The sequence below is a fragment of the Bubalus kerabau genome, chromosome 20 (genome assembly GCF_029407905.1).
Source record: "Bubalus kerabau isolate K-KA32 ecotype Philippines breed swamp buffalo chromosome 20, PCC_UOA_SB_1v2, whole genome shotgun sequence".
Lineage (NCBI taxonomy): Eukaryota > Metazoa > Chordata > Mammalia > Artiodactyla > Bovidae > Bubalus > Bubalus kerabau.
This window is the reverse complement of record NC_073643.1, coordinates 58,844,312-58,867,216: the sequence shown is the minus strand read 5'-3', so window position 1 is coordinate 58,867,216 and position 22,905 is coordinate 58,844,312. Positions and strand designations below refer to the sequence as shown.

Genomic DNA, 22,905 nt, shown 5'->3' with positions numbered 1-22,905 from the left:
CCAGGTTCGATGCACGATACTGGATGCTTGGGGCTGGTGCACTGGGATGACCCAGAGGGATGGTATGGGGAGGGAGGAGGGAGGAGGGTTCAGGATGGGGAACACATGTATACCTTTGATATTTGGCAAAACTAATACAATTATGTAAAGTTTAAAAATAAAATAAAATAAAAAAGGAAAACAAACAAGCAAACAAAAAAACTCAACATTCAGAAAACTAAGGTCATGACAACTGGTCCTATCACTCCATGGCAAATAGTTGGAGAAACAATGGAAACAGTGACAGACTTTATTTCGGGGGGGCTCCAAAATCATCATAGATGGTGATGGCAGCCATGAAATTAAAAGACACTTGCTCCTTGGAAGAAAAGTTATGACCAACCTAGACAATGTATCAAAAAGCAGAGACATCACTTTGCCAACAAAGGTCCATCTAGTCAAAGCTGTGGTTTTTCCAGTAGTCGTATGGATGTGAGAGTTGGACCATAAAGAAAGCTGAGTGCCGAAGAACTGATGCTTTTGAACTGTGGTGTTGGAGAAGACTCTTGAGAGTCCCTTGGACAGCAAGGAGATACAATCAGTCCATCCTAAAGGAAATCAGTCCTTCATATTCATTGGAAGGACTGTTGCTGAAGCTGAAACTCCAATACTTTGGCCACCTGATGAGAAGAACTGACCCATTGGAAAAGACCCTGATGCTGGGAAAGATTGAAAGCGGGAAGAGAAGGGGACAACAGAGGATGAGATGGTTGGATGGCACCACCGACTCAAAGGACATGAGTTTGAGTAAACTCTGGGAATCAGTGATGAACAGGGAAGCATGGCGCGCTGCAGTCCATGGGCTCACAAAGAGTCCAACACAACTGAGTGACTGAACTGAACTGACTTATTGGACCATGCTTCTTGGGTGTCCCATCTACCTAAACAGTCCATCAGAGAATATTCTTCCCAACCATGGACAGTCCTTTCCTCAGAAGGAATTCTAAAGATGGAACAGTGGAGATGGTTAACTGTCTATCCAATGTTCAATCTCCTTTCCTTCTTTCTGACTATAGGCTCTCAACGAGAGTTAGCTACTTACCCAGTTACAATTTTCTTTCTTTTTCCTTAAGAGCAGGACTCTGTTGTGTACCTATGTGAAAAATTATATGTCTCAGTCTCTCCTGAAGGCAGAATGGCCAGATGATAGTACTTAGGTGGGACTTCCAGGAAAGCTCTTTCAAGGATGTTGCCTGTGCTGAGACAACAAGGTTACCTCTTGTGACCTTGTCCTTTCCTACTACTTGAATATAGATGTGATGGCTGGAAATGCGGCATCACTCTTATCACTATGAGGTGATTTTGCCAATGGAAGGTATTAGATAAGCAACACAGATGGAGGATGGAGTTATCACATCTGCCACGAACTACACATATCCAGACTTCTTTTATAAGAAAATGAAAATATGTTTAAGCCTGTAGCTGGTGTTATAGGTTGTCCTCCACTGCAGGCTTGTCACAGAGAGAAAGAGGTAGAGAATGAGAAGTAGAGATAAAAGACAGCATTATGCGTCAATAGTGGAAAAATTAGGAGACACAGAAAAACAAGAAGAAAAAAGAATGTAACTGTCCCTTGTGGTAGGTACCATCAGCTGACTAACCTCACGCCAACCAACCCTGGGTTTTCCCCAGCTTCCCTTGCAGCTGGGGTGGCCATGTGGCCCAGTTTTGGCCAATGAGATGAGAGGGTAAAGCTTTTGATTTTCTGGCTCAGAGGAACAGATGGGGCTCATGCTATCCCTTCTCCCTTGAATGTGGGATGTAATGTGTGGTGTTGCAACCATCTTGAGACCATGGAGAAAGGCCGAGGGAACTGCACAGATGCTGGCCCTGACAATGTTGGGCTGATGAGTCAATGCCAGCAGCCACCCACTTCCAGACTTCTCATTTTGTGAGAAGAATAAACCCTCATTATTTTAAGCCACTGTTGGTTGGGTTTTCTGTAACTTTCATCATAACTATTCCTTTAATATACTCTCATCATCCAGGGATCATAAATGATGACATCCCAGCATGCATCTTTTCAGATCTTTTCTGATGCCTATGCAGCAGAAAAATATTTTCAGAGATAAATATTTTGTTTCCTCCTAACACATCCCACCTTGTATCTTGTGTTCTGCACCCACCATTTGGGCATTTTTCCAGGCATTACCCATGAGGGACAATAAATAGTTTAGAAAAACAAAAAGCCCAAGTCTTGGCTACTCTGAGGGTGACTTGAAAATTTACAGCAGAGGCAAAAGCTTAGAAGCCAGAGTACATTTGATTCATAAGAGCCAGGATTTTGACAGAAAACAAAAAGCTTATCTTCAGATTTGCAATAGCCTGACTTTATATATGAAAGAGCAAACCTGGGTGCTTCAGAGAACAGTGTTTGGAAGATAAGTCCCAGAATGGAGAAGAATGCAGGTCTGAAGAAAGAGAGACGAGGTGGGGTATCTAGAGAGAAGAGGAAACAGGGGAAGGCTGAGAACAGAGCTGACCTCAGTTCTGAAGAGGGGCTCAGAGCTCCGCCCCATGCCTGAGACTGGCCATGCGCCTGAGGAATCCTGAGTAAGTTTAGTGAGAACAGGAAAACGGGAGGCACTTGAGCTTCTCCTCCCAGGATATGAGTCCATTATAGTCACTCCATGTCAAACCTGGTGCCTTGAGAGGCAAAGTAGCCATTGCTTGAGTGGAGGTGGTGAGACAGAGGGCATCCTTTCAGATGTGGAAACATCTAAGAATTGCCCCCATGGGCCCCTGTGAAGGATACCAAATGGGCTGAAAATAAATTGGGACCAGGAAGACCAGGGAGTGCACACATTTCTCAACTAACAATTAGGACCAGACCAGCAGAGACTTTAGTAGCAGATGCCAGAGCTTGATGATGGGGACCAGAAAAGATGACCTGCAGAGGCCAAGGGAAGAACAGAGGGAAGGGTGGGACCAGGTGCCACTTCTCTGGATTCCAGGACAGCGCATCTGTCTATGGAAGAGCTAGAGAAGCAGGGGAGGAGGAAGAAATAAAGAGGATCTTGAACTGACCATCTTAAACTAGGAAGTGTCAGAGTTATTTTGAGTTACAAGATTAAGTTTTCTATAATCAGCAAGAATGTGGGATAATAGGATTAGTTGGGTTTTTAGGAATAAAGTTCATTTTCGAGGGGTGGGGCTCCCAAGTATATATTCTGTAAATTTCAGCTCACCATCATGCATACAGTAAAGAATCTGCCTGCAATGCGGGAAACTGGGGTTTGATCCCTGCGTCAGGAAGATCCCCTGGAGGAGGAAAAGGCAAGCCACTCCAATATTCTTGCTTGGAGAATCCCCATGGAGAGAGGAGCCTGGCGGGCTACAGTCCATAGGGCTGCAAAGAGTTGGACACAACTGAGTGACTAAGCACAGCATACCATGTATACATTTATAACATATATGTAATTTTTCTCAATATGGAAGAATACTGAACATGCTGTTTTGTCAATTTCTGTTCTCCCAATATATTGTGAACATTTTTCTATGCTTACAAATATTAATTTGAAAAAGTGATACTTAAACTTTGTTTGAAGGTTTTGAGAATCTAAAAAGAATCAAGCACCCAGGAAAAGCATATGCAAAAATATTTGTCTGTCTGTATTTATTGATTGATTTGAAATATTTATTTGGCTGTGGCAGGTCTTATTTGTGACACACAGGATCTTTGATCTTCGTTGCAGTGTGTGGGATCTTTGGTTGAGACATGCAGGATCTAGTATTGATGTATTTAAGGGTACTTGTTTAAGAATGCATGTTTAAGAATCCTTTGCCTGCTACAAAATTTTCAGTCCCTGAATAGTATATGCTATAGCCACTCTGCTATCTATTCCATCAGCCTCCTATTGTTGCACATTGAGACTCCAGTTTTCCTCTATTATAGATGCTCTTTATGATAAATTCCTAGAAGTAGAATTTCCAGTTATGTTAGGAATGTTTCCACTGCATATAACAGAATATTCAAATAACAATGGCTTGTTTTTCTCCACATTATAAAATATTCAGAGGAAACAGCCTGAAGTCAACTCAATAATGCCATCAAGGACCCATACTTTTGCTCTCTTTCTGCTCTGCTCTGCTTTGCTTTTTGGTTTATCACCTCATGGTTACAAAATGGCTGTTGCAGCACCGGATATCATATCCTTCTTTAAGGCAGGATAAAGAGAGGAAAAGGGAACACTTTTTATCAGGAAAGTTGATTATTGCTTAAGTCTACATAGCCAGAGCTAGATAACATGTCTGTAGGTCTCTAAGGGAGACTGAAAAAGTAAATATAACATTTGCCCAGACTTTTTTTAGTGGAGGCAGCAGTTACGGGAGGAGAATGTCAGTGGTGGATCTTAGGTTAATCGGTATGCCACACAGGGCCTAAGTCTGAACATTTTAAAGGAATTGATCTACAGAGGCAACATACTTGAAAAGGTTTTATAAACCAACAAAATATTTTGTACAAATGTGAGGTATATAATTTATTAGAAATGATGCTGTGTTTCCCCAGTAGATTGAATATGTAGTATTATTGCTAATCTCCGGGCAGCTGCCTTTCTAATTGGCCACCTCTGTTCAGAAATAAATTGTTAAAAGCTCTTTCTTATAGAAACAGTTTTTCCATCCCCAGTGACCAAATTACTTGTTTAGACCCTGTTTTGAGACTTCAGTCACTTCCTGCTGGGGTGTAAGGGAAACAACTTTAGGCATGGGGTCCAAAGACCTGAGTTGATTTCTGAGTTCTGCTTTCTGACCACAAGAAAGCCATTTTCCCCCCAGGTCTTGGATTCCTTATCTATAGGATATGAATAATAATTTCTACTTTATAGCACTGCTAGTGAGGCAAGGTGCCGTTCTGAGTAGGAATATACATTTTGGTTACCCTAGTTTTTTTTAGCACTCATTCTCCTTAAAAAAAAAAAAAATAGTGTATTTATGTTTGGCTGCACACACTCCAGTGTTCTTGCCTGGAGAATCCCAGGGACGGCGGAGCCTGGTGGGCTGCCGTCTATGGGGTCGCACAGAGTCGGACACGACTGAAGCGACTTAGCAGCAGCAGCAGCAGCAGCACTGGGTCTTCGTTGCTGTGCTCAGGTTTTCTCCAGTTGTGATGAGTGGAGGGCTACTCTCAAGCTGTGGTGCTCGGGCTTCTCGCTGCAGTGGCTTCTCTTGTTGCTGAGCACACACCCTAGGGCAGGGCTCAGTTACTCCACGGCAGGTATGATCTTTCCGGACCAGGAATCCAACCCATGTCCCCTGAATTGGCAGGCAGACTCTTAACCACTGGACCCCCCAGGGAAGTCCCGCACTCAATCTTGCTGGCTGTTTTCAGACCTGTTGAATCAAGGCCAGGGCCTGAGGTTTGCTGATAAACTCTCCAGGGGGAGAAAATTAACTTGATTTGTAGTGTTTGGTGATAGGCACAGCGGATTTCAAACTATCAACAGTTTAGCAACTAGCTACAAAATTTCCAGATATTTAACAAATTCTCTTGTTGGCTGGTACTAGCCAGCTCCAGCACGTCATTGGCCCAAAGCAGACAGTCAGCCACCTTGTAGCCAACTGTGCCGGCTGGGCCATAATCAGCATTTGGGTCCACCTGGCAAGTGTGGTTGGCTTCCCCAGCGGCTCAGTGGTAAAGAATCCACTTGCAATGCTGGAGACGCACGAGACTCAGGTTTGATCCCTGGGTCTGGAGATCCCCTAGAGTAGAAAATGGCAAACCACTCCAGTATTCTTGCCTAGAGAATCCCATGGACAGAGGAACCTGGCGGGCTACAGTCTGTGGAATCACAGTCAGACACGACCGAAGTGTCTGAGCACGCACAGGGCAGGTGTAGTTATCAGCTCTCGTATGTCCTCCCTGTCTCCAATATCTCTTTTCATACATACCTCTGGATTTTTGAAAGATGTCTATAAACTCCAGAGGGAGTTTAAATGCAAGTTGTTTGAAGAATTGATTTCTAGTAGTGTAGTTCTAGGCCTGCAAAGAAAGGACCCAAGTTACCCAGGGAGAAAAGCTATTGAGAACTCTCTCACTCTTTCTCCTCTTCCTGTTTATTTTTGTTCAGAATCAGGTCTCAGTTGATTTCACATCATCTCCACCCCGTGTGCCATTTGTTTGGTTGATAAGTGACAGAACCCCAAGTCAAACTGATTTAAGAAAGGAGGAAAGTTTATTGGCTCACATCAACATGTTATTCAGGATTATGCTAGCTTCAGCGAGGCTAAATCCAGGTTCTCAAGCAATGTAACCAGGACCTCAGGCAGGCTTTCTCCAGGTGACAAAATGGCCATCAAAAGCTTGAGTTCAGGGAAGAGAGCATGTCTTTCCTGACACAGCCTGTCAGACTCCCAGGAATTGCTGATTTGCCCAGTTGGGGTCATGTTCTCCTTGCTGAGCCATAGTTAACAGAGAATGTAGTGCTTTCAATGGCAGGCTGGAACTATGTACTCATTCCTGGAGCTGGAGTTGCGGTCTGCCCATCTGAAACCACTTGGGCGGGACTTCCCTGGTGGTCCAGTGGTTAAAAATCTGCCTTGCGACGCAGAGGACAACCCTGGTTGGGGAACTAAGATCCCACATGCTGCAGAGCAGCTAGGCCCACGTCCTCTAACTACTGAGCCCATGCGCCCTGGAGCCCGCTTGCCAAAACTAGAGAGTCTGTGGGCCTCAATGAAAGATCCCACATGCTGTAAGTAAGATCAGATGCAGCCAAATCAATCAATAAGCCACATGGGCTAGGAATGCTGGGAGGTGGGTCACCCAAAGAGCAGTGGGATTCCACTAACAGAAGAAGAAGGATCAGGGTTTGGCAGGTCAAAATAGCAAATGTCCACAATTCTGCTGTGCTTCCTGTTACCCTGGGGAGATCTGTGTGGCATCAAAGACAGAAATGACAAATAAAGCTAAACGTCCCTGGGTTTCATCAGCCCGTGATTCCCAAGGAGGTCATATTAACACTAATACTTGTAATTTTTTTTTTTCATTAAAAAAACCTGCTTTTATTTATTTATATTGTTTATTTTATTAAAAAAATTTTTTTTAATTGGAGGATAATTGCTTTACAAGGTTGTGTGGGTTTCTGCCATACAACAACATGAATCAGCCACACGTAAACATATAGTCCCTCCTTCTTGAGCCTTGTTCCCACCCCTACCCGCCACCCTACCCCTCTAGGTTGACACAGAGCACCAGGCTGAGCTCCTGATGAAAAAACTGCTTTTAAAGGCAGCCGCTATGATAATTCAGAGAGTCTCTCTGGGTGGATTCATGTGGCCTCATGAATCAGTCTGGGGTACTTACTGCTCCAGCAAAGCTGTCCAGCCAGTGCCCTGCTGATCACTGCGACCTCCAGGGCTGTCAGGATAAAAAGGCGCAGGCCCTGTGCCTGGAGCCCTAGCCCAGGGGGCAGCTGAGATGAACCGCAGCATTGTATATGAAACACGGACTATAGGCTGGGTATTTTACATGTGGTTTCTCCTTTAATCCTCTCAATAACTCTTTTGTTGTTCAGTCGCGTCTGACTCTTTGTGACCGCATGGACTGCAGCACACCAGGCCTCCCTGTCCATCACCAACTCCCGGAGCCTGCTCAAACTCATGTCCATCAAGTCGGTGATGCCATCCAACCATCTCATCCTCTGTCGTCCCCTTCTCCTCCTGCCCTCAATCTTTCCCAGCCTCAGGGTCAGGGAATCTGACTTTGAAGGTCAGCGGGATTCAACTACAGAACTTCCACAGGACTGTGCAAACAGAGACTCGTGGAGGGCACGAACAAAACCTGTGTGCTCCAGGACCCGGGAGAAAGGACCAGTGACCCCATGAGAGACTGAGCCAGACTTGCCTGTGAGTGTTTGGGAGTCTCTGGCGGAGGCGTGGGTTGACAGTGGGTCAACAGCCCTTGGAGGTGTGTATTGTATCATCCTGCCCTTGATGATAAAAGTGGAGACTAAAGGTCATGTCCAGACTAAGTTTGCAAGACAGGGAGCTGAGATCGGATGATCAGCTGTTCTGATTTTCAGTCTCTCACTCTTTCTCCTCTTCCTGTTTATTTCTGTCCAGAATCAAGTCTCAGTCAATTTCACATCATCTCCACCCCTAAAACAGAGCTCCCCTCCCAAGGGAAGCTTAATTAAAGTTTGTTGAATGTAAGAACGTGTTCTTGTCCCTCAGAGGCCATTGGTCTGCACGGGTGAGTTAATCAGTGTAGCACAGGGTCGTGGCATGAGCTGCATCCTCCAAAATTCACGTGTCCAAGTCCTGACTCCCAGGCCTCAGAAAGTGAAGGTATTTGGAGATAGGATCCGAGAAGAGGAAATGGAATTAAAATCAGGTCTTGTGTATGGGCCCTAATCAAATATAATATAATACAATACAACTGGTGTCCTTGTGGGAAGAGATTAAGATCCAGACCTGCACAGAGGGAAGACCAGGTAAGGACAAAGAGAGAAGACAGCCATCTACAAGCCAAGAGGAGAGGCTTCCGGAGAAGCCAACCCTGCAGACACCTTGGTGTTGCACTTTTTTAGCTTCCAGAATTATCAGACAGTAACTTTCTATTGTTTGAGGCACCCGGTACTTTGTTCTGGCAGCCTGGCAAGCTAATAAAGCCAGAAGTATCTTTGAAGAAAAGAGAAATCAGAATTAAACACTGCTGATATGGGGGAAGAATGTCTTTTTTTTGTTCATTAAAAAAATTTGTCTAGGACTTCCCCGGTGGTAGAGTGGATAAGAATCCACCTGCCAGTGCAGGGGACACGGGTTCAATCCTTGGTCTGGGAAGATCCCACCTGCTAAGGAGTAACTAAGCCCGAGCACCACAACTACTGAGCCCGTGTGCTGCAACTACGGAAGCCCGAGGCTCACAAGAGAAGCTGCCTCAACCAAGAGTAAACTGCCCCCCCACCCCCCGCGCTCCCACCCCCCCTACAACTAGAGAAAGCCCTTGCACGAAGCAACCAAGACTTAGCACCGCCAAAATAAAAATAAATTAATTTTTTAAAAAATTGTCTGGGTAAGAATACACCCGAGAGCAAAAGGCATAAATCTGCCTTCCTACCTCTGTTCCTCCCTTAAGCCACCTGGTTTCCCTTCTGGAAGGTGAATGATTACCGATTTCATATGTCCTCCCAGAGTTATTCATTCTCTCTCTCTCTCCATACACAGGCACAAATGTATATTTAAATAATTTTCCTCACCCTATGCACACTGTTTTGCACCTTGGTTTCTTTGTTTAATAAAACGTGCTAAAGATCCTGCAAGAACGACTTTAACCAAGCATGTTGGGAAAGTCAGAGAAATACCCTGCTGAATCACCAGCGTGATTAAAAACTAAAAGCAACACATTAAAACAGCGCTGCCACCCTGTCAGGTATTTTAAGCCTGCTGCCTTCTGCAGAGGTGGGAGGGAGGCCCCAGGAGCTTCCGAGAGGGGCACTGACTGAACCATTAGCGGCTGGAGAGGAGCCTGGCTTGTCGGGAGGGCAAACCTTTGGTTATTCGCTCCTGCCTCAGGCCTCCTCTCTGCCCTTCTCTCCCCCAACACAGGACAAAGTAGGTCAGCCGGAGAGATGCTGCCTTGAGCAGGCGGGAGAATGGTCCTGCTGAGTGGGAGGGCCCGCTTCTGGGCCCATATTGGGATGCCATCTGTAATCATAGACTCTCGGAGCTGCGAGAGATCTTAAAGATCGTCGTGTCTAATTCCTTCGGTTTACAGATGGGGAAGCTGAGCCCAGAGTGGAAAAAAGAACTTTGCTAAGGTCACCAGCTAGGTGGGGATGGAGCAGGGACAGAAGGTCAGTGTCCTGCACGTTTCACAGCACAGTCCGGACCTGCGGTCCCCAACCTTTTTGGCACCAGGGACCGGTTTTGTGGAAGACGATGTTTTCCATGGACTGGCGGGGGAGGAGACGGTTTGGGGATGATTCAGGCGGGTTATATTTATTGTGCACTTTATTTCTATTATCACTACATCAGCTCCACCTCAGATCGTCAGGCATTCGATCCTGCAGGTTGGGGACCTCTGGACTGTAGGCGATATATGAGTGGTACTCCCTGCGGTTGTGCAGTGCACAGGCTGGGAGGACACACGTGGGACGTGGCGGGCAGTGATGAGCTAAAGGAAATCGTGCTCCTTATTCCTTTAGCATACTAAGAGAAAATTAAATGTTGGCTATTATCATCATTATCATTTTTATCGTCTTCATGCAGAACCAACTGTCTCATTTCTAGAAGCAGAAACGAATAGGAGAACTAAGAAGAAAAGTCATCTTTTCATGTTTCTTTTCTACTATAAAGGTAACAAGCGTTCAGAACAGAAAGCCTGAAAAACAAACCAAATAACAAAAATAATACAATTCCACCAACCAGAAACTTCTTTTGACATATGGTGTATGGTTTTGCAGATCTTTTATTCCCACCTGCTTTTTAGCTTACACATATATTGGGGAAGAATCTCCCACGTCAATAAATGTTCGTCTACAATGTCAGCTTCAGAGACAGGACCACAGGCTAGTGGGAAAGAACATGGACTCTGGATCTAAGAGGCCTGTGTTCAGTGTCAGCTCTACCCCTTACGAGCTGTGTGACCTTCGGCAAGATAATTAATTTCTCTGTGCTGCAGTTTCTTCTTCTGTAAAGTAGAGCTACTAATAATAATATCTACCTTGTGCAGAGTGTTTGCCATCTTTCTGTTCTTAGATCAGCCTGTTTTGTGAAAATACTATCATATGCAAAGCTGGTCCTCTATTGTTGGCCCTTTAGATGGTTTTCAGTTTCTCCCTGTCCTGAATAATGTGGTCACAAATATTCTCAACCATGTATCTTTGAGCACATCAATGGTTATTTTTATTAAATTCATAGAAATGGAATTGCCAACATATAGGGGGGCTTCCCTGGTAGCTCAAATGATAAAGAATTGTCCTGCAATGCAGGAGACCTAGGTTCCATCCCTAGGTCAGGAAGATCCCCTGGAGAAGGGACTGGTAAGTCACTTCAGTATTCTTGCCTGGAGAATCCCATGAACAGAGGAGTCTGGCAGGCTACAGTCCACGGGGTCGCAAAGAATTGGACATGACTGAGTGACTAACAATTTCATTTTGTTCCCCACCAGGGGATATACTTGCCAAATTATCCAGAGTTTGTACCAACTAACTAAAGGACTAAAGAGCGGCATGAGGCCCTGGAGTTCTGGAAACAGAACAGGGGACTATGGGGACGCAACTTAGGACATGTGATTGATTGATTTTTAAATTTATTTGGCTGCACCGGATTTTAATTGCTGCATGCATGATCTCCATTGCAACATCTTTTAGTTGTGGCATGTGGTCTCTAGTTCCCTGACCAGGGATTGAACCCCAGTCCCCTGCACTGGAAGCGCAGAGTCTTAACACTGGGCCACTAGGAAAGTCCCTCAGACATGAGCTTTAGTTGTCAGTAGATCCATGTAATTCCCTGGAGAGGCCATGTCTGCTCATGCAGCCTAATACCATGCTTCCCACCTTCAGGATTTTTTTCCATATAGAAGAAGGTATATACCATAATATGTTTAATATTGAAAAGAAACTTAAAGACAACATTTACTTTAAAAGAGAACTTTTATTGTTCAGTGGCTAACTCATGTCTGATTGTTTGTGACCCCATGGACTGCAGCACACCAGGCTTTTCCGACCTTCACCATCTCCCAAAGTTTGCTCAACTTCAGGTCCATTGAGTCGGCGATGCCATGCAACCATCTCATCCTCTGTCGCCCCCTTCTCCTCCTGCCCTCAATCTTTCCCAGCATCAGGGTCTTTTCCAATGAGTCGGCTCTTTACATCAGGTGGCCAAAGTATTGGAGGTTCAAGAAAAGAGAACTGTAAATGTAAAGTCAGAATCACTCACGTAAAAAGTAAGTAACTGTAAAAATACACATAACAGTAGCAAAATATCATTGAATTGTAGCTAGAAGCTTTTGCCTGGGAGGGCTCTGAACTCCAGGCCCTGCACTTGGCATCTCTGGAGGGGGATTAGCAAATTAGCAGGAGCCAGAGAGGTGTTAAGACTTATTAGCTCCAACCTGACACTTTCTCTTTGGTATAGTCAGAAAGATCAAGAGAGCATTGAAAAGCGATTTTAGTGGGAGTAGAGGGGACATTGATTTTTATGTTGAAGGGCCTGTGAAGTTACCTTCTAAAATTGCCCTGTAACCATTTTCTTCAGTTTAGGAAACATGAGCCAGAATTGCTTCACCAAGAGCCAACTTCCCAGGTGTGAAAGAACTCTTCCTGCACACGTCCATCCCATTAACAAGGTGTTATAAGTAATGATCAGCTCCATTTTACAGATGATAAAATGGAGGTATAGAAAGGTTAAGTAACACAGCCAAGACTGCTATAGCTAATGGCCAGTAGGGCTGGCATTTGGAACTCAGGTATTCTGGCTCCAGAGTTTAAGCTCCTAAATAGCACTTGATACTGATCCTGTGGCTGATCCTGTGACTAGTTACCAGTTACATCCCCATTTGCATCTCATTCTCAGAGCTGAGAATGTTTAGACAACAGGACTCAGCTTGGACCCCTTTAACCCTGCTATAACTGGCTTCTCACCTTGCTGCATTTATGTCGCGTTGACCTTGACTTGACCTTGACCTTTCCTTGTTACCGGGCCGGGTGAGGGAGACTCTGCTATCCTCCACTGGCACTGACGGCTCTAGGCCTTTTTACAGCAGGAGCACTTGGGTCTAGAAGTGGACGTTACACTGGCATTTTGGGGGGTTACAGGGTGGACGGGAGTTATTTTGTCAAGGGCTGCAGAGTGAGTTCCTGCCAAACCTGAGCTAGAACCCTGATCTGCCCAGTCCTACGTGCTCCACCACACCCTGCAAGTTTCTTAATTACATAAACAATTTGTCTTCGTAACAGTGGTCTTACTTGCTTTTCCCAGCAATCTTGGGAGACAGATAAGTGTAAGTGTTTGGGGAACTGAGGCCGTGTCCAGATCAGAGCTACTTCTGTACACCAGAGGAAATTCTATCAGAAAGGGGCATGGGATGAGAACCCAATCCTGTCGAGCTTTAAGTTCAGATCTCTTCCTGTTAATACAAATGCCCCATCTCCACTTCTGTCTCTTCAGTTTCCCAGGTCCTCTCTCTCATTTCCTAAGACTTTTCATCTTGTCTCTTTCCTCATAAGGATGGTGGTGCCAAAATACGGGTGATTCATGCTGAAGTGTGGATGACTATGCCTAGGGTCATATGTTTCTCCATCTGGGTGTGTTTGCACTTACAGAGATTGCTCTCTGCTGCAACGGAGGGTTTCATTCCTATATTTGTAATCTGCTGCTATGTAACAAATTACCCTGAGACTGGTGGCTTGATATTAATACAACAGCAGTCATTTATTATCTCTCACAAGCTCTGTGTGTCAGGAACCCAGACAGGGCAGAAAGGAGAAATCTTGACTCCATTCCACAATGTCTTGGTCCTCAGCTGCGAGACTCAAAGGTTGGGGGCAAAATGAAGACTTTCACTTATGCATCTGTGGTTGGAGCTGTGTCCGCTGGAAACACCCCTCATGGCTTCTCCACGTGTCCTAAACTTCCTCTCAATTTGGTAACTCAGTTTCCAGGGCAAGTAACCCAAAAAGAGAGCCAGACAGAATTTATTGCCTTTTTTTTTTCTTTTCATATAATAAAAAAATATATATATATATATATTATTTTGGCTGTACCAAAATATTATTTTGACTGCTGCTTAGTTGTGGCATGTGGAATCTTTCATTGTAGCATCTTGGATCAAGTTTCCTGACCAGGGATTGAACCCAGGCCCCCTGCATTAGGAGTGCAGTTTTAGCCACTGGACCACCAGGGAAGTCCCTGAGCTCACTGCCTTTTATGGTCTAGTCTTGCAGTTCCTACAGTGTCTTTTCTGCCTAATCCCACTGGTTGAAGCAGTACCCAAGGTCCATTCACTTCCCAATGCAGGAATATCAACGTCATATTATAAGAGCGTGTGGGATGGACACATATTGGTGTAGCCATCTTTGGAAAATACAATCTGGCAAAACTCTCTGTTGCTGGGATCTCAAGCACAAGTCTGTGGGAACAGCTCTTAGGCACTTGGTGGGGAGGGTCTCTCGCTGTGTTTCCCATCAGACTCACTTGCTCTTGGGGTTCTCTTTGCTCTAGCTTCCTGCATTCCAAATTCTGCTTTTCTCTGCTCTGCATTTACACTGCAGTTAGTTTGTGATACATTATTTCTTAAAAGGTTCAGACAGCCCTCTCCACTGATAGGCAGGGGCGTGATCCTGTATGCCAAGAGGAACTGACATTGAAAATAGACAGGAATAAAAAGTGCTGATCCAATTCTGTGCCATTCGATGGAGCCCCGCCAACAACGACTAAAAAGTTTCCTCTCTGGAGTAAAGGTCTTCCCTGGTCCCAAAGGAGGAATTTAAAGGCTGAAGGTGGGCTGAGCTTCAGGGACTGTGTATACCGAGTGTGCACGTGTGCGTGCTCAGTTGTGTCCAACTCTTTGTGACGCCATGGACTATATAGCCTGTTAGGTTCCTCTGTCCATGGAATTCTCCAGGCTCAGATACTGGGGTGGATTGACATTTCCTTCTCCAGGGGATCTTCCTGATCCAGGGGTCTAACCCACGTCTCCTGCAGCTCCTGCATTGGCAGATGGGTTCTTCTACCACTGAGGGTGGAGGTTATCAAGATCTGTCCAGCAAAGTGGTAGCAGTTGCAGAATTCCTAATTTGGGGTGGGAGGTGTTTTTGGGCAGCAATCTGTTTAGCAGAAGGGATTGGAAGTTCCATTTGCATAACATTTTACAGATATTTGAGAGAGCATCAGTTGTCTATTTCAAGGATTTGGAAGGGGAGCTGTCTTAGTTTGAATTTGACTACAAGCGGACTCTGAGATAGATTCAAGAATGGAGAAGTGAAACAAACAAGGGGAGGAGGGCAATCAAAGGCATGTTATCAAGCCAGGTACCACATAGGTGAATGGAGCTGAGCTTGCTAGGGAAACCATAGGAGTAAGTGCAAAACTCTCACCTCCAGAAGTGTCCCACCCAAGAGGTGACAGAGCTGGGGTATTGATATTCCAGTTGCCATCAGGGCTGCTCTTGTAGAGCAGGGTTTAATCCCATCCTGCTGTTGCGAGCCGACCAGACTTTCAAGGCTGTCGAGAAAGGCTATAGTCAAAGAGATGCAGGCACTGGCAGGGGAAAGGCAGCTGGTACACACCCAAGTGGAAAGGGTTACAGGCATGACATTGACAACGTATCCTGCAGGGAAGGTGAACACCCAGGATTAAGAAGGTTCTGGGAGGTGAGACTTTCAGTATTAAGCTAACAAGCTCCCAGACAAACCAGGATGAAGGGGTCACTCTAGCTGTGTGTGTGTGTGTGTGTGTGTGTGTGTGTGTGTGTGTGTGTTTATGCACGCTCAGTTGTGTCCAAGTCTTTCTGATCCCATGGACTGTAGCCCACCAGGCTCCTCGGTCCATGGGATTTCCCAGGCAAGGACACTGGAGTAGATTGCCATTTCTTTCTCCAGGGGATCTTCTCAACCCAGGGATCCTACCCGCATCTCCTGCGTTGGCAGGTGGATTCTTTACCACTGCACCACCTGGAAAGCCCCACCCTAGCTTTGAGGGCAAAGAAAAACAAGGAACCCATCACCCAAAACTACTGTCTGGAGTGAAAGGATCAACAAAGGATTTACAAATGATAAAACTGTTCTGGAGTTAGGCAGTAGTGACGGTTTTACAATTATGTGAAGATTCTAAAACCCACTTAATTGTATGCTTAGGGTGAATTTTATGGTGTGGGCAACCTACAAAACCCCTTTGAGCCTTTGTGTTCTCTTTATGAGAAAGGAATGATAATAATATCAATTCCTATCTCAGGGGGTTGTTGGGAGGCTTCAGTGAGATAGTGCTTCAGACACTACTGTTGAGATCCTTTGTGTTCTTTACTCTGCTTGTTGGTATAGACAAGCCCAGGGGAAAACCAGGTGTTAGGGCTGAGCTGATTGAGAATTTCTCAGAAGGCAGCAGCATCAGTTTGGGAAGAAGAGCTTATTTCAATGGGCCTCTCTAGGCTGGAGGGAGGAGAGTTTTGGCTGAATTTCAAGCATTCGCTCTCACTCTCTCAGCACATTCAGAGGCTGCCTCCCGGGTGGAATCCTGTACCACTGTAATCGCCTGTCTGGCTTCCTGCCTCAATCCTTCTCATATCCACAGCTGAGATCTCTGTCACCCGCCGTGGCCTCAGCATCACCCTGACTTCAGGCAGAATCTAAGGAGACTGAGACAGAGCGGGAGCATCATCATTAACCAATGAAACAGCATTTTCACGGCTTACATTTATCATATATTGGCTACACACTGGGTATTATCCTGGGCTTCTCTGGTGGCTCAGACAGTAAAGAATCCATCTGCAATGCAGGAGATCCAGATTTGATCCCTGGATTGGGACGATCCTCTGGAGAAGGGAATGGCTACCCAGTCCAGGATTCTTGCGTGGAGAATTCCATGAATAGAGGAGCCTGGTGGGCTACAGTCCATGGGGGTCGCAAAGAATCAGACATGACTAAACAATGAAGACTTTCAGGTATTATGCTTAGAACTTCACCTGTGCGATCTCGTTTTGTCCCCCTGATAAACTTACAGGGAGGTCCTGCTATGACCCTCATTTTACCAGTGAAGAAACTGGTCTTAGAAAGTCATATAAATTGCCAAACCCCCTGCCCCCGCTGGCCCCCGAGCCTTAGCTGACTGGATCGGGATTGGACAAGCTGGGTGACTCATTCTCTCTCCCAGAAAATTTGGGGATTGGATTTGGATCCTTGCTAGTGTCCGCTGGCCACTCAAATGAAGACATATAAACTAGGGAGTTGAGGGGGAGGTGCTTAATAGTCATGTGTGTCTGTTTAGTCGCTAAGTCATGTCCGACTCTTTTGTAACCCCATGGACTGCAGCCCACCAGGCTCCTCTGTCTGTGGGATTTCCTAGGCAAGAATACTGGAGTGGGTTGTCATTTCCTTCTCCACCTTAATGGTCATCAGTTCAGTTCAGATCAGTCGCTCAGTTGTGTCCGACTCTTTGCGACCCCATGAATTGCAGCACGCCAGGCCTCCCTGTCCATCACCAACTCCCGGAGTTCACTCAGACTCACATCCATCAAGTCAGTGATGCCATCCAGCCATCTCATCCTCTGTCGTCTCCTTCTCCTCCTGCCCCCAATCCCTCCCAGCATCAGAGTCTTTTCCAGTGAGTCAACTCTTCGCATGAGGTGGCCAAAGTACTGGAGCTTCAGCTTCAGCATCATTCCCTCCAAAGAAGTGCCAGGGCTGATCTCCTTCAGGATGGCCTGGTTGGATCTCCTTGCAGTCCAAGGGACTCTCAAGAGTCTTCTCCAACACCACAGTTCAAAATCATCAATTCTTTGGCACTCAGCCTTCTTCACAGTCCAACTCTCACATCCTTACATGACCACAGGAAAAACCATAGCCTTGACTAGACAGACCTTTGTTGGCAAAGTAATGTCTCTGCTTTGCAATATGCTATCTAGGTTGGTCATAACTTTCCTTCCAAGGAATAAGCGTCTTTTAATTTCGTGGCTGCAGTCACCATCTGCAGTGATTTTGGAGCCCCCAAAAATAAAATCTGACACTGTTTCCCCATCTATTTCCCATGAAGTGATGGGACCGGATGCCATGATCTTCGTTTTACACATAAAGATGGAAAAGAATGAGGCAGACATGCAGAAAGACACAGAGATGAATGGGCCTTTGGAGAAAGAGAAAGTGAGAGAGAGAATGGCTTCAGATTCCCCAGCTACACTTCTTTCCTGTGTTAGTCAGGACTCTAGGAACTCAATGATAGGGGTCTGACTCCTACTGACTTAAATTAAATCTATTGACTCTAGGAATAACATTGGCTCCAGCCATGGTGGATTGGGGGATCCTCTTTTCTTTTTGCTGATGTTAATTTCTTATATAGAAACTGCATTTACTTGTGAATTAAAGAGAAGATATAGAAAAGAAATCCACGATACTGTAGGGAGCTCAGGTAAGAGGAGGCATTTTAAAATATGATAAACATGTTAATTTTTTTTGGCTGTGCCCCACGGCATGGGGGATCTGCACCCCCTGAATTGGAAGCACTGAGTCTTAACCACTGGACCACCAGGGAAGACCCAAAACATGCTAGCTTTTGATGAATAAAATATATGCAAACTTTTCTGTTGAATAGTTTCTTGAGTGTGGTTCATGCTGAATTATCTCAAACTTTTGAGCTGCTAGAATCCAACCTTATTCCCAAGAAGACTACATAAAATGTGATATTTTTCTGCCCCCTTGTTAATTAAAGAACTAATTATGTTACAATGCTGACCAGGTGTGACATATTGATTTCGCTTTAAAAATACTTTCCAGGGAGCTGATTATGAAAACATGAGGAGGATAATGTGCTTCTTTCAATACTGAACCCAATTAATTTCAGTGACTCATAAATGCTAGGGTGAAAAATTAGAATACTAAAGCTCCATTTGTTTAAGAAAGGAACTATTTTCCATGTTCTCAGTAGACTTTCAGTTGTCTTGAGCATAAATTTCTCTCTCAGGTTAGAGAATTCACTGAAACTAAAGGAAATTTCATCCCCAAGTGTTAGTGAAAGTATATCCAACTATCAGGTGACAGATGGCTGGCTGAAGAAGAATTGATCACCCTGTAAGGAAAGAGAGGCAATGTCTTTGCGACCCCATGGACTGTGCAGTCCATGGAATTCTCCAGGCCAAAATACTGGAGTGGGTAGCCTTTCCCTTCTCCAGGGGATCTTCCCAACCAAGGGATCGAACCCAGGTCTCCTGCACTGCAGGCAGGTTCTTTACCAGCTGAGCCAGCAGGGAAGCCCAAGAATACTGTAGTGGATAACCTATCCTTTCTCCAGAGGATCTTCCTGACCCAGGAATCGAACTGGGATCTCCTGCATTGCAGGTGGATTCTTTACCAGTTGAGCTACCAGGGAAGCCCAATGATTATCATAACTAATATTTATTGAATCCTTTCATGGACCACACAATTTGTTGAATTTCTCACAATACTGTGAGGCAGGTAATATTTTGACATTTTTTTGGGGGGGTGGATAATTTTTAAAGTCTTTATTGAATTTGGTAAAATATTACTTATGTGTTTTTTTTTTTTTTCTCTTTTGGCTACAAGGCATGTGGGATCTTATCTCCTTGACCCGGGATCCAACCCTCACCCGCTGCATTGGAAGGTGAAATCTTAACCACTGGATTGCCAGGGAAGTCCTCTGACACAGATATGTTTAATTCCCATTATACAGAAGGGGCAAATAAGGCTTAGAGAGGTTTAGTGACTTGACAAGTTCTTCCAAATGGTAAGTGATAGACATGACACCCTAATCCAAGTCTATCTGGAGAGCCGTGATCTTTAAAAATCTACCACTAAATTCTAACATGTCAAGGGGACATTGTAAGATACAATCTCCAATGCTTACGCATGAAGAAAGCAAAGTTTCGGACGATTCCTGGTTCGGTGTGGTTTCTCATGCACCAAATGCCTTTTACTGAAACGGGCCCACATCTATAAAGCTGGTGAAATTGATCTGTTTGTAACGCATAGGTGATTCCCTACTGGTATGACTTTGAGAGCCCTGGGAAGACTATGTTTTCTCCAAGATAAGATTTCCTCTCCATTAGATGATCTCTGAGGTCCTACCATTAATTCCTCTACTTTAAGCCATTCTCCTGTTTTTCTTAAAATGCAGCTGCTCAAGCATTCCAGTGCCGGTGTGTGCACGCTTTCCTGAGAGCAGATTTTAATTGGAGAGAGGGAACCAGGAGAGAGAAGAGGAGCTGACTGACATGAGTCCTGGGACAAGAGAAAGAAGAATGAGGAAAAGCATGAAAAAAAAGGAGGTAGGGTCTGAGGATCCAGATGGCAAATCTCTCTAACTACTATGCTAAAGAACTGCTTTCGACTAAAGGGGGACACTTAGGGTTCATGATACATTCTTTTTTTGAAGGCGGATAAAGACGACACTGAGCAGACCCGATTTCTCACACTAAGATCACTTATAGATACAACGCGGATGTGGAGCACAGCATCAAAGAGCCTGAATAGGAGACTTAGTTGTTCTTGTGACCTTGAGCAAGTCACTCCACCCTGCTCCCACCGGACTTTACTTTGAAGACTTGCTGTCAGGTGGGGCAAGGGAGCAAGGGTCATTTGAGAATTGATTTGGCTGCTGAATAGACATATTTTTGAAGCATTCGGAATCTCTCCTGGATTCCTCCAAAAGCTTCTCCACTCTGGATAGGAGTCAAACAAGGTTGACATTCAGTTCAGTTCAGTCGCTCTTTGCGACCCCATGGACTGCAGCAGGCCAGGCCTCCTTATCCATCACCAACTCCCAGAGTTTACTCAAACTCATGTCCATTGAGTCAGTGATGCCATCCAACCCTCTCACCTCCATTAAGCATGAGGCAAGCTCAGTCACTCAGTCGTGTCCAATTCTTTGTGACCCCAGGCTACTCTGTCCATGGGATTTTCCAGGCAACAACACTGGAGTGGGTTGCCATTTTGTCCTTCTAGAGAGTTCTCAACTCACAATAGCTCCTCCGGTTCATTTCCCTCTCCTGCTTTGTGGTCGTTAGTGGAGCAGACTCAGTTGTCCTTCTGTCCTGTTTGGCCAGAGAAGCCCCCTGCTAAGGTCCTTTTCTTGGAAGGGTCCTTTCTCACCTCTGGGTGAAGCAGCAGGAGAAAGAAACAGTTTATGTAATGGTGTGACTGCATAAATGCCTCAAACTCATTTTTTCTCCAATTACCACATTTTCTAACAGCTAGTTTGGAAGTTGTTAACCAAGAAAATGTTTTTCCAGCCAGAGAGCTTCCAGTTAGAGATACAAATTTATCAGAGCATAACTTTAAAGAACACATTGAAAGAGAACTTCAGGTTTTAAAAGAGAGACAATGAGTGCTTTTTCATGGATGACACAGAGTGGGAAGAGGATGACTCTAAGAAACTTGTATTGTTGTTCAGTTGTTCAGTCATGTCTTTCCCTCTGAGACCTCATGGACTGCAGCACGCCAGGCTTCCTTTTCCTTCACTGTCTCCTGGAGTTTGCTCAAATTCATGTCCATTGAGTCGACGATGCCATCCAACCATCTCATCCTCTGTTTGCCCCCTTCTCCTCCTGCCCTCAATCTTTCCCAGCATTAGGGTCTTTGCAATGAGTCGGCTCTTTGCATCAGGTGGCCAAAGTATTGGAACTTCAGCTTCAGCAACAGTCCTTCCAATGAATAGTCTGGGTTGATTTCCTTCAGGATTGACTGGTTTGCTCTCCTTGCAGTCCAAGGGACTTTCAAGAGTCTTCTCCAAAACGACAGTTCAAAAGCATCAATTCTTCAGTGATCAGCTTTCTTTATGGTTCAGCTCCTACATCCATACATGACTACTGGAAAAACCATAGCTTTGACTAGATGGACCTTTGTCAGAAAAGTGATGTCTCTGCTTTTAAAAATGCTGTCTAGGTTTGTCATTGGTAACTTGCCTGCTAAATTCCTAGAACATTTAATTTGTTAAATATGTGCTGCTTCTCAAAGGACTAGATGGAGAGACTCCTTCAGGAGAGCCTGCTGTGGGAAGCAGGGGTGACTGAAAGGCCTCGATGTTCACCCCTGGACCCAAAATTGCATTTTGCTGAGGCCACGTTCCCCTAGACTGTTTCTAGGCAATAACTGAGCAGGTGGGGGGTGGTGGTCAATATTGGACCAATACTCTATTGGGCAACTTTGGCTTAGTGACTCCCCATAGGCCTGGCCCAAACATTCTTAGAACTGTGCTGTAGCCAGAGACTTTCCTAACCAGTCATCTCTCCTTCCCTGGCTCTTTTCATACGTCAGGCCTGCACTACAGTCCAGGCTCTCCCTGTCCTGCTCCTGCTCACCCCCCCTCCCCCACCCACCCACTATCCTCCATAGGTGTTTCCCTAAGGAATCTCTTCTATGTCTATCCCACTTGGTACACACTTTTCAAAAGATGAACTAACGTAAATAATAAAAAGGTTGGGGGTAAGTCTTGTATTTCACCTTAGAATTTCTACCCACCATAAAGACTATTGTTCTTTAATTCAGTTTCTTTCTTTCTTTATTTTTAATCTCCGGGAGAAAGACTAGTTGACTTGGCTTGAGCCAGGTAAATCAACGAACTGTGGTCAAGAGAGTGAGTCATGTGAACGCATGGTGGCCATGTGGATGGATTATGGATTATTGGATTTTTTCTCCAAGAAAAGGTTGGAGAAGAGGATACCAGATGATAATACAATAAAAAATTTCCATAGGGTCTTGAAGACATTGCAGGTTTTCAGAACTTTTTGGAAAATCCAAAATCAGAACTCTTTAGCAAAAGGGGTTGGAAAGAAGCATTCATAAACCTAATCAGCTGGTGTCTTAAGGGTGCTGACGATTGTCAACGCAGAGAGAAGCCTTATGGAAAATGCCCAGAGGATAACAGCGTCATTAAGCTGGGCCAAGGGCCCTGGGATGGCGTGGGAAGGAGTTAGAGGCAAATTTGTATCTTCTTCCCAATTCCACTAGCCTTATCTGGGTTCCCCTTGGGCAGGGGCAGTGATGGAGGTACTTAACAACTATACCGGCTATTCAGATAACAAATAATTTAGGAACCCTGAGGTCTAAATGCCAGGGGAGACACAAGATACAAAAATCTAGAAGGAGCCAGAGGCAGGGATCGAAATCTGGGAATGGAGCCAGGGGTTCAGACCTGGGAGGCAGATAGACCAGAGAGCACTGTGGGATTGCCTGACATGTCAGTCACCATTTATAGCTT

At 45.1% G+C, this 22,905-nt stretch overlaps 1 long non-coding RNA gene across 1 annotated transcript; it reads right to left on the bottom strand.

Moving 5' to 3' along the window:
* Positions 1-4,084: 4,084 nt before the first annotated feature.
* Positions 4,085-6,366, bottom strand: LOC129634951 (uncharacterized). The gene is made up of 3 exons (XR_008706023.1): positions 6,228-6,366; positions 5,932-6,022; positions 4,085-5,373 (listed from the first exon to the last, which is right to left on the bottom strand). It is a non-coding gene; the product is annotated as an uncharacterized LOC129634951 (long non-coding RNA).
* Positions 6,367-22,905: the final 16,539 nt, after the last annotated feature.